Genomic DNA, 13052 nt, shown 5'->3' on the forward strand with positions numbered 1-13052 from the left:
AGCTCACCAAACTCCACACCTGAAAAACAAATAACTCAGTGAAGAAATGGGCAGAAATCATGAATAGACACTTCTCAATAGAAGACATCCGGATGGCCAACAGTCACAAAAAGATGTTCAACGTCGCTCCTCATCAGGGAAATACAAATCAATACCACACTCAGATATCACCTCATGCCAGTCAGAGTGGCCAAAATGAACAAATCAGGAGACTATAGACGCTGGAGAGGATGTGGAGAAATGGGAACCCTCTTGCACTGTTGGTGGGAATGCAAATTGGTGCAGCCACTCTGGAAAACAGTGTGGAGGTTCCTCAAAAAATTAAAAAATAGACCTACCCTATGACCCAGCACTAGCACTGCTAGGAATTTACCCAAGGGATACAGGAGTGCTGATGCATAGGGGCACTTGACCCCAATGTTTATAGCAGCACTGTCAACAATAGCCAAATTATGGAAAGAGCCTAAATGTCCATCAACTGATGAATGGATAAAGAAATTGTGGTTTATCTACACAATGGAGTACTACTTGGCAATGAGAAAGAATCAAATATGGCCCTTTGTAGCAACATGGATGGAACCGGAGAGTGTTATGCTAAGTGAAATAAGCCATACAGAGAAAGACAGATACCATATGGTTTCACTCTTATGTGGATCCTGAGAAACTTAACAGAAACCCATGGGGGAGGAGATGGGAAAAAAAAAGGTTAGAGTGGGAGAGAGCAAAATCATAAGAGACTCTTAAAAACTGAGAACAAACTGAGGGTTGATCGGGGTGGGAGGGAGGGGCGGTTGGTGATGGGTATTCAGGAAGGCACCTTTTGGGATGAGCACTGGGTGTTGTATGGAAACCAATTTGACAATAGACTTCATATATTGAAAAATAAATAAATAAATAAACAAATAAATGAATAAAAATGTAAAAATATCATTTAAAAAACTTTTAAAAAATATGTTGACATAAAGAAAGAGATCATTAAAAAAAAAAAAAAAAGAGCAGACCTAGGCCGGCTGACTCCATTTTTTCTGTGTCCTCCATCTTGTTCTGTGTCTTCCATCTTGTTTTGTATCCTCCTTCTTGATTGACTATGTCCTCGACATGGCTGCAGAAAGAAATTCCTGCTCATACCTCAGACCTCGCCTCCTCCTCTTGAGTAACTTCCAGTTCACACCTTGCCTGGCAACCTGCGTAATGGGACTCTGACCCTTCCCCAGCCGATTGGCTAAGGCCATGACCATTACCTCACCAACTACCCCTAGACCCCTATAAAACCTTTGTGCTTTTGAAACTCACTCTCTCTCTCTCCAGTATCTCACTGCTGCGTTGGTGCAGGTAGGGGATTGAGCTCGAGCTAACTCGAATAAAGGCTCTTTGCTTTTGCATCGGACTCAGCTCCCTGGTGGTCTTTGGGGATCATGAATTCTGGGCATAACGTGACTTGAAATCATAAAAGTTCTAAGGGAAAAAAAACGGGAACAGCTCCTTGACATTGGTAGTGGATATTATTTTTTAGATATGACACTTAAAGGATAAGCAATAAAAGCAAAAATAATTAAGTGGGACTATGTCAAAATGAAAAGTTTCTTTGAACATCAAAAGAATCAGATTCAGGAAGATGGTGGTGGAGTAGGAGGACTGTAGGCCTGTCTCTTCCCATGAACTTAACTAGATAACTATAAAATCTTTAAATACCCCAGAAATCAACTTGGGCAAAATGCCAAGGCAAAGGAATTTATCCCAATTTAAAGAACAAATTAGGCCATTTCTAGAAATCTAATCAAAATAAATGTATGCAGATGAAATGATAACATGCCTGATGGGGAATATAAGGCAACAATCATAAGGATACTCGCTAGGCTTGAGAAAACAATAGAAGACATCAAGGAGACACTTATCACAGAGATAAAAGAGTTTAAGATAATCAGTGACAAAGAATGTAATAAACAATATTGGAAGCAGGCTTGATGTAATGAACAGCGGGCTAAAAGGAGCAGAGGAATGAATTAGTGACCTAGAATGCAAAATAGAGGAAAATAATGAAGCTGAACAAAGGAGGAAGAAGGAAGAATTATGGAATATGAGAATAGACTTAAGGAACTCAATGACTCCATGAAACATAGCAACATTTGTATTTTTAGCAGTCCAAGAAGAATGAAAAGGGAAACTTTTTCAGAAGTAATATCTGAAATCTCCCCTAATCTGGGAAGGGAAAGAGACATCCAGATCAATCATATCCAAGAAGCAAAAAGAACTCCCATCAAAATCAACAAAAACAGGTCAACACCAAGATATATTGTAATTAAATTTGCAAAATATAGTGATAAAGCAAAAATCTTCACAGCACCAAGATGAAAGAAGTACTTTACTTACAAGGAAGACCCATAAGGCTAGCTGCAGATCTTTCAACAGAAACTTGGCAAGCCATAAGGGAATGGCATGATATATTCAAAGTGCTGAATGCAAAAAATCTGTAGTCCAGAGTACTCTGCACAGAAACACTATCATTCAGAGTACAAGGAGAGATATAGAGGTTCACAAACAAAAACTAAAGGTTCATTACCACTAAATCAGCTTTGAAAGAAATATTAAAGTGGACTCTTTGGAAAGGAAAGACCAAAAGTGACAAAAACAAGAAAGAATTGGAGAAAATCTCCAGAAACAATGACAAAACAAGTAATAAAATGGCATTAAATACATATCTATCAATAATTACTCAGAATGTACATGGATTTAGTGCTACAATCAAAAGACATAGAGTGTCAGAATGGATTAAAAAAAAAAACAAGACTCATCTATATGCTTCCTACAAGAGACTCACTTTATGTCTAAAGACACCAGCACAATGAAAGTGAAGAGATGGAGGGGCACCTGGGTGGCTCAGTCAGTTAAGCGTTTGACTCTTAGAATCAGCTCAGGTCATGATCTTGTGGTTCTTGACTTCAACCCCTGTGTCTGATAGTGGAGAGCCTGCCTAGGATCCTCTCTCTCCCTCTCTCTTTTCCCCTCTTCTGCTTGTGATCTCTCTTTCTCTCTCTCAATATAAAATGAATACACTATAAAAAATTTTTAAAAAGAAAGAAAGTGAGGAGATGGAGAAATATATATCACACAAAGGGGTGTCAAAAGAAAGCCAAAGTAGTGATACTTATATCGAACAAAATAGACTTTAAAACAAACACAATAACAAGAGACAAAGAAGGGCACTATATCACAATGCAGGGGACAATCTAAAAAGAAGATATAAAAATTAAATACTTATGCCCCTAACATGAAAGCACCCAATTATATAAAACAATTAATAGCAAATATAGAAGAACTCATTGATAATAATACGATAATAGTAGAGGATTTAACACCCCATTTTCATCAATGGACAGATCATCTAAACAGAAAATCAACAAGGAAACTGGCTTTGAATGATATCTTGGACCAGACGGACTTAACAGTTATGTTCACAACATTTCATCCTAAAGCAGCAGAATACACATTCTTTTCAAGGGCACATGGGAAATTCACCAGAATAGATCACATACTAGGTCACAAATCAGGCCTTAACAAATACAAAACTATTGAAATCATACAATGTGGCATTTCTAACAATAATGCTATGAAACTTGAAATCAACCATAAGAAAAAATATGAAAACACCATGAGTTCATGGAGGATAAACAGCATGCTACTAAAGAATGAATGGGTTAGCCAGGAAATCAAAGGAGAAATTAAAATTTCTCGGAAAATATAAAAATGGAAACACATTGGTCCAAAATCTTTGGGAAAAGCCATCCTAGGAGGGAAAGAGAGGGCAATACAGTCCTACTTCAAGATGCGAGAAAAATCTCAAATGACCAACCTAAAATTACATCTAAGGAGCTAGAAAAAAGAACAAATGAAGCCAGAAGCCAAAACAAGAAGGAAGTAAATAATAAAGATTAGAGCAGAAATAAATATTATAGAAACTAAAAAACACTTGAAAAGATCAATGCAAACAGGAGCTGGTTCTTCGAAAAAAATTAATCAAATTTGATAAAACTCTTGCCAGACTCATCAAAGAGAAAAGAGAGAGGACCCAAATAAATAAAAATCACAAATGAGAGAGAAGAAATAACAACCGACACCATAGATACACAGTTATCAGACAGTATTATGAAAGAACATATGCCAACAAATAGAAAACCTGAAATAAATGGATATATTCTTAGAAACATATAAATTAGCAAAACCAAAACAGGAAAAATAGAAAACATGAACAGACCAATAACCAGAAAAGAAATGGAATTAGTTATCAAAATCTCCCAACAAACAAAAGTCCAGGGCCAGAATGCCTTACACACAAATTCTACCAAACATTCAAGGAAGAGTTAATACCTATACTTCTCAAACTATTCCAAAAATAAAAAAGGAAGGAAAACTTCCAAACTCATTCTATGAGGTCAGTATTACCCTTCTAGGAAAACCAGAGAAACACACCACAAAAAAGAGGCCAATATCCCTGTTAAACACGATACTACATTAAAAAATCATTCACCATAATCAAGTGGGATTTATTCAATATTTTCGAATCAATCAACATGATACAGCACGTTAATAAAACTAAGAACCATATGTGATTCAATAGATGCATAAAAATCATTTGACAAAGTACAACATCCATTTATGATAAAAACCCTCAACAAAGTAGGTTTACAGGGAACATACCTTAACATAATAAAGACTACTTATGGAAAACACAGAGGAAATATCTGTAATGGGGAAAAACTGAGAGATTTTCCTCTACAGTCACAAAAAGGCAGGGATGTCCACTCTCACAACTGTTACTTAACATAGTAAGGAAAGTACTAGTCTAAGCAATTAGGCAACAAAAAGAGTAGAAGACATCCAAATTGGCAAGGAAGAAGTAAAACTTTCACTATTTGTAGATGATATGATACTCTGTATTGAAAAACCAAAAGACTCCACAAAAAATTTGCTAGAACTGATACAAGAATTCAGTAAAGTCACAGAAAAGAAAAATCAACATACAGAAATCTGTTGCATTTCTATACATTAGTAATGAAGCAGCAGAAACAGAAATTGAGGAATCAATTCCATTTACAATGGCACCAAAACCAATAGCTCACCTGGGAATAAACCTAACCAAAGAGGTGAAGACTTATATTTTGAAAATTATAAGACATTGATGAAAGAAATTGAAGAGGACACTAAGAAGTGGAAAGACATCTCATGCTCATGGATTATAAGGACAAATATTTTTTAAATGTCTACACTACTGAAATCATTCTACACATTTAACGTAATCCCTATCAGAATAGCAAGAGTATTTTTCACAGAGCTAAACAGACAATGATGATATTTGTATGGAACCACAAAAGACCCCAAACAACCAAAGAAATCTTGAAAAAGAAAAGAAAAGCTAGAGGCATCACAAGTCCAGACTTCAAGTTATATTGTAAAGTTGAAGTGATCAAACAGTATGTTACAGACACAAAAATAGACACATAGATCAATTGAACAGAATAGAAAACACAGAAATGTATCCACCACTATCTGACCAATTAATCTTCAGCAAAGCAGAAACGAATATACACCGGGAAAATTTCAGTCTTTTCGAAAATTGGTGATGGGAAAACTGAACAGCAACATCCAAAATAATGAAACTGGACCACTTTCTTATACCATACAAAAAAATAAATTCAAAATGGATGAAAGATCTAAATGTGAGATAGGAAACAATCAAAATCTTAGAGGAGAACATAGGAAGTAACCTCTTTGACATTGGCCATAGCAAATTCTTTTGAGGAAAGGGAACAAAAAGCAAAAATAAATAATTGGGACTTCATCAAAGTAAAAAGTTTCTGCACAGGGAAAGAAACATCCACAAAACAAAAAGGAAACCTATGGAATGGGAGAAGATATTTGCAAGTGACATATGTGATAACGGGTTAGTATCCAAAAATTACAAAGAACTTACAAAACTCAATAACCAAAAAACAAAAAATGCAATTAAAAAATCGTCAGAAGATATGAATAGACATTTTTTAAATTTTTATTTATTTATTTATTTATTTATTCATATGAAATTTATTGTCAAATTATTTTCCATACAAAACCCAATACTCATCCCAAAAGGTGCCCTCCTCAATACCCATCATCCACCCTCCTCTCCCTCCCACCCCCCATCAACCCTCAGTTTGTTCTCAGTTTTTAAGGGTCTCTTATGCTTTGGCTCTCTCCCTCTTTAACCTGTTTTTTTTTTCTTCCCCTCCCCCATAGACTTCTGTTAAGTTTCTCAGGATCCACATAAGACTGAAAACATATGGTATCTGTCTTTCTCTGTATGACTTATTTCACTTAACATAACACTCTCCAGTTCCATCCACGTTGCTACAAAGGGCCATATTTCATTCTTTCTCATTGCCACGTAGTATTCCATTGTGTATATAAACAACATTTTCTTTATCCATTCGTCAGATGATGGACATTTAGGCTCTTTCCATAATTTGGCTATTGTTGAGAGTGCTGCCATAAACATTGGGTTACAAGTTCCCCTACGCATCAGCACTCCTGTATCCCTTGGGTAAATTCCTAGCAGTGCTATTGCTGGGTCTTAGGGTAGGTCCATTTTTTAATTTTTTGAGGAACCTCCACACTGTTTTCCAGAGCGGCTGCACCAGTTTGCATTCCCACCGACAGTGCAAGAGGGTTCCCATTTCCCACATCCTCTCCAGCATCTATAGTCTCCTGATTTGTTCATTTTAGACACTCTGACTGGCGTGAGGTGATATCTGAGTGTGGTATTGATTTGTATTTCCCTGATGAAGAGTGACGTTGAGCATCTTTTCATGTGCCTGTTGGCCATCTGGATGTCTTCTGTAGAGAAGTGTGTATTCATGTTTTCTGCTCATTTCTTCACTGGATTATTTGTTTTTTGGGTGTGGAGTTTGGTGAGCTCTTTATAGATTTTGGATACTAGCCCTTTGTCTGATATGTCATTTGCAAATATCTTTTCCCATTCCGTTGGTTGCCTTTTAGTTTTGTTGGTTGTTTCCTTTGCTGGGCAGAAGCTTTTTATTTTCATGAGGTCCCAATAGTTCATTTTTGCTTTTAATTCCCTTGCCCTTGAGGATGTGTCAAGTAAGAAATTTCTGCGGCTGCGGTCAGAGAAGTTTTTGCCTGCTTTCTACTCTAGGGTTTTGATGGTTTCCTGTCTCACATTCAGGTCCTTTATCCATTTTGAGTTTGTTTTTGTGAATGGTGTAAGAAAGTGGTCTAGTTTCATCCTTCTGCATGTTGCTGTCCAGCTCTCCCAGCACCATTTGTTAAAGAGACTGTCTTTTTACCGTTGGATATTCTTTCCTGCTTTGTGAAAGATTAGTTGGCCACACATTTGTGGGTCCAGTTCTGGGGTTTCTATTCTATTCCATTGGTCTATGTGTCTGTTTTTGTGCCAATACCATGATGTCTTGATGATGACAGCTTTGCAGTAGAGGCTAAAGTCTGGGATTGTGATGTCTTCTTCAAAATTACTTTGGCTATCCGGGGCCTTTTGTGGTTCCATACAAATTTTAGGATTACTTGTTCTAGCTTCGAGAAGAATGCTGGTGCCATTTTGATTGGGATTGCATTGAATGTGTAGATAGCTTTGGGGAGTATTGACATTTCAACAATATTTATTCTTCCAATCCATGAGCATGGAATGTTTTTCCATTTCTTTATATCTTCTTCAATTTCTTTCATAAGCTTTCTATCGTCTTTAGTATACAGATCTTTTACATCTTTGGTTAGGTTTATTCCTAGGTATTTTATGCTTCTTGGTGCAATTGTGAATGGGATCAGTTTCTTTATTTGTCTTTCTGTTCCTTCATTATTAGTGTATAAGAATGCGACTGATTTCTGTACATTGATTTTGTATCCTGCGACTTTGCTGAATTCATGTATCTGTTCTAGCAGACTTTTGGTGGAGTCTGTCAGGTTTTCCATGTATACTATTGTGTCATCTGCAAAAAATGAAAGCTTAACTTCATCTTTGCCAATTTTGATGCCTTTGATTTCCTTTTGTTGTGTGATTGCTGATGCTAGAACTTCCAACACTATGTGAAACACCAGCGGTGAGAGTGGGCATCCCTGTCGTGTTCCTGATCTCAGGGGAAAAGCTCTCAGTTTTTCCCCACTGAGGATGATATTACCTGTGGACTTTTCATAAATGGCTTTTATGAGAATTAAGTATGTTCCTTATACCCGAGCTTCTTGAGGATTTTCTTTAAGAAAGGATGCTGAACTTTGTCAAGTGCTTTTTCTGCATCGATTGACAGGATCATATGGTTCTTATCTTTTCCTTTATTGATGTGATGTATCACATTGATTGATTTGCGAATGTTGAACCAGCCTGGCAGCCCCGGAATGAATCCCACTTGATCATGGTGTATAATTCTTTTTATATGCTGTTGAATTCGATTTGCTAGTATCTTATTGAGAATTTTTGCATCCATATTCATCAGGGATATTGGCCTGTAGTTCTCTTTTTTTATTGGGTCTCTGTCTGGGTTAGGAATCAAAGTAATGCTGGCTTCATACAATGAGTCTAGAAGTTTTCCTTCCCTTTCTACTTTTTGTAATAGCTTGAGAAGGATAGGTATTTTTTCTGCTATAAATGTCTGGTAGAACTCCCCTGGGAAGCCATCTGGTCCTGGACTCTTATTTGTTGGGAGATTTTTGATGACTGATTCAATTTCTTCGCTGGTTATGGGTCTGTTCAAGCTTTCTATTTTCTCCTGATTGAGTTTTGGGAGTGTGTGGGTGTTTAGGAATTTGTCCATTTCTTCCAGGTTGTCCAGTTTGTTGGCATATAATTTTTCATAGTATTCCCTGATAATTTATTGTATTTGTTAGGGATTAGATGTCATAATTCCATTTTCATTCATGATTTTATCTATTTAGGTCATCTCCCTTTTCTTTTTGAGAACTCTGGTTTATCCGTTTGGTTTATTTTTTCAAAAAACCAACTCTTGCTTTCATTGATCTGCTCTGCAGTTTTTTAGATTCTATATTGTTTATTTCTGCTCTGATCTTTATTATTTCCCTTCTTCTGCTGGGTTTAGGCTGCCTTTGCTGATCTGCTTCTAGTTCCTTTAGGTGTGCTGTTAGATTTTGTATTTGGGATTTTTCTTGTTTCTTGAGATAGGCCTGGATTTCAATGTATTTTCCTCTCAGGACTGCCTTCCCTGCATCCCAAAGCGTTTGGATTGTTGTATTTTCATTTTCATTTGTTTGTATATATTTCTTAATTTTTTCTCTAATTGCCTGTTTGACCCATTCATTCTTTAGTAGGGTTCTTTAACCTCCATGCTTTTGGAGGTTTTCCAGACTTTTTCCTGTGGTTGATTTCAAGTTTCATAGCATTGTGGTCTGAAAGTGTGCATGGTATGATCTCAATTCTTGTATACTTATGAGGGCTGTTTGGTGACCCAGTATGTGATCTATCTTGGAGAAGGTTCCATGTGCACTCCAGAAGAAAGTGCATTCTGTTGCTTTGGGATGCAGAGTTCAAAATATATCTGTCAAGTCCATCTGATCCAATGTATCATTCAGGGCCCTTGTTTCTTTATTGATCCTGTGTCTAGATGATCTATTCACTGTTGTAAGTGGGGTATTAAAGTCCCCTGCAATTACCACATTCTTAACAATAAATTTGCTTGTGTTTGTGATTAATTGTTTTAAATATTTGGGGGCTCTTGTATTTGGTGCATAGACATTTATAATTGTTAGCTCTTCCTGATGGATAGACTATGTAATTATTATATAATGCCCTTCTTCATTTCTTGTTACAGCCTTTAATTTAAAGTCTAGTTTGTCTGATATAAGTATGGCTACTCCAGCTTTCTTTTGCCTTCCAGTGGCATGATAGATAGTTCTCCATGCCATTACTTTCAATCTGAAGGTGTCCTCAGGTCTAAAATGAGTCTCTTGTGGACAGCGAATAGATGGGTCTTGTTTTTTTTGTCCATTCTGATACTCTATGACTTTTGGTTGTAGCATTTAGTCCATTTACATTCAGTGTTACTATAGAAAGATATGGGTTTAGAGTTATTGTGATGTCCGTAGGTTTCATGCTTGTAGCGATGTCTCTGGTACTTTGTCTCACAGGATCCCCCTTAGGATCTCTTGTAGGGCTGGTTTAGTGGTGATGAATTCCTCCAGTTTTTGTTTGTTTGGGAAGACCTTTATCTCTCCTTCTATTCTAAATGACAGACTTGCTGGATAAAGGATTGTCGGCTGCATATTTTTTTCTGTTCATCACGTTGAAGATTTTCTGACATTCCTTTCTGGCCTGGCATGTTTCAGTAGATAGATCCATCACTAGTCTTATCGGTCTCCCTTTACATGTTAGAGCGTGTTTATCCCTAGCTGCTTTCAGAATTTTCTCTTTATCCTTGTATTTTGCCAGTTTGACTATGATATGTCATGAAGAAGATCGATTCAAGTTACGTCTGAAGGAAGTTCTCTGTGCCTCTTGGATTTCCATGCCTTTTTCCTTCCCCAGATCAGGGAAGTTCTCAGCTATGATTTGTTCAAGTACACCTTCAGTCCCTTTCTCTCTCTCTTCCTCTTCTGGAATTCCTATGATATGGATATTGTTCCATTTGATTGCATCACTTAGTTCTCTAATTCTTCCCTCATACTCCTGGATTTTTTTTTATCTCTCTTTTTCTCAGCTTCCTCTTTTTCCATAATTTTATCTTTTAATTCACCTATTCTCTCCTCTGCCTCTTAAATCTGTGCTATGGCTGGCTCCATTTTATTTTACACCTCATTTATAGCATTTTTTAGCTCCTCACGACTATTTTTTAGTCCCTTGATCTCTGTAGTAATAGATTGTCCGCAGTCTTGTATGCTTTTTTCAAGCCCAGTGATTAATTTTATGACTCCTTTTTCTAAATTCTCGTTCTGTTATATTGCTTAAATCGTTTTTGATCAATGCGTTACCTGTCGCTACTTCCTGGAGTTTCTTTTGAGGAGAGTCCTTCCGTTTCATCATTTTGGATAGTCCCTGGGGTGGCTCCAAACTGCAGGGCACTTCCCCTATACTGTCCAGAACAACTTGTATTGGTGGGTGGGGCCGCAGTCAGACCCAATGTCTGCCCCCAGCCCACTGCTGGGGCCACAGTCAGACTGGTGTGTACCTTATCTTCCCCTCTCCCAGGGGCAGGACTCACTGTGGAGTGGTGTGGTCCCTGTCTGCGCTGCTTGCACAGTGCCAGGCTTGTGGTGCTGCTTTGATGCGATCTGGCGTATTAGCTGGGGTTGATCCGCAGGGTGCACAGAGGTAGGAGGGGCAGGCTTAGCTCACTTTGCCCTAAGTGGTCCCATGTAGGAGGGTCACTGCAGCACTGGATGGGAGGCAGGCCTGTCAGGGGGATGGATCCACAGAAGCACAAAGTTGTGTTTTCACGGTGCAAGCAAGTTCGGTGACGGGAACTGGTTCCCTTTGGGATTTAGCCTGGGGGATGGGAGAGGGAGATGGCACTTGCCAGAGCCTTAGTCCCTGCTGATTTGAGCTCTGTCTTCTGGGGCTCAGCAACTCTCCCTCCTGGTGTCCTCTCACTGTCTCTGCTCTCTGAGAGCAGAGCTGTTGACTTTTAACATTCCAGATATTAAGTCCCACTGGCTGTCAGAACTCATGGAGTCTGTCCCCTCTACTTTTGCAAGCCAGTCTTCAGGGGCTCTGCCTTGCCCAATGGGCTGCCCCTCCACTGCCCGGGCTCCCTCCTGCCAGTTTGTGTAGTGCCCACAATTTCTCCACCCTTCCTACCCTCTTCCGTGGGCCTCTTGTCTATGCTTGGCTCTACAGAGTCTGTCCTGTAGTCTTCTGGTGGTTTTCTGGGTTGCTTAGGCAGATGTGGGTGGAATCTAAGTGATCAGCAGGACGAGGTGAGCCCAGCGTCCTCCTACACTGACATCTTCCATGGATTTCTTTAAATTTTTAAATGCTTATTTCTTTTTGAAAAGAGAGAGAGAGAGAGAGAGAGAGAGAGAATATGAATGATCTGTGGAAGGGCAGAGAGTGAGGGAGACACAGAATCCGAAGCAGGCTCCAGGCTCTGAGCTGTCAGCACAGAGCTTGATGCAGGGCTCAGACTCATGACTGCAACATCATGACCTGAGCTGAAGTCAAATGTTTAACCAACTAAGCCACCCATGACCTCCTCATTTATCATAATTTCTAATAAAACTTTTTGTTTAATCCCTAAGTCTGATAGTAGCATATCCACTCCAGTTTTCATGTGGCTGTTATTTGCATGATATATTTTTCAATCATCTTACTTCCAAAATATGTGTCTTTATTTTTTTATTTGAACAAATTTTTAATGTTTTTATTTATTTTTGAGACAGAGAGAGACAGAGCATGAGCAGGGAAGGGGAATAGAGAGAGGGAGACACAGAATCTGAAGCAGGCTCCAGGCTCTGAGCTGTCAGCACAGAGCCCGACATGGGACTCGAACTCATGGAGGATGTTGGACTCACCACATCCTGGTGACCACTTAGATTCCACCCAGATCTGCCTAAATAACCCAGAAATCTGCCAGAAGACTATACCACCATCTTCCTCCAAAAAGACATTTTTTTTTTAAATAAGACATCCAGATGGCCAACTGACACATGAAAAGATTATTAAACACTGGCAAGGAAAGGAGGAAAAGGATACTTTTGTACACTGTTATTGGAAATGTAAATTTGTACAGCTAAGATGAAAACAGTATATAAAGGCTTGAAAAAAATAAAAATCATGCTATCATATGATCCAGCAATTCTACTTCTGGGTATATATCCAAAGGAAATTAAACCACTATCTCTAAAATATATCTGCATCCTCATTGACACTGCAGTATTATTTACAATCACCATGTCATGAAAACCTAAGTGTTCATCAGCAGATATATGGATAAAGAAAATGTGGTATAGTATAGTTATATATATAGAATATTATCAGCCAGAAAAGAAGGAAATCTTGCCATTTGTGACAATAGGAATGAATCTTGAGGGTGTGATACTAAGTG

The sequence above is a fragment of the Panthera uncia genome, chromosome X, assembly GCF_023721935.1.
Source record: "Panthera uncia isolate 11264 chromosome X, Puncia_PCG_1.0, whole genome shotgun sequence".
Taxonomy (NCBI): Eukaryota; Metazoa; Chordata; class Mammalia; order Carnivora; family Felidae; genus Panthera; species Panthera uncia.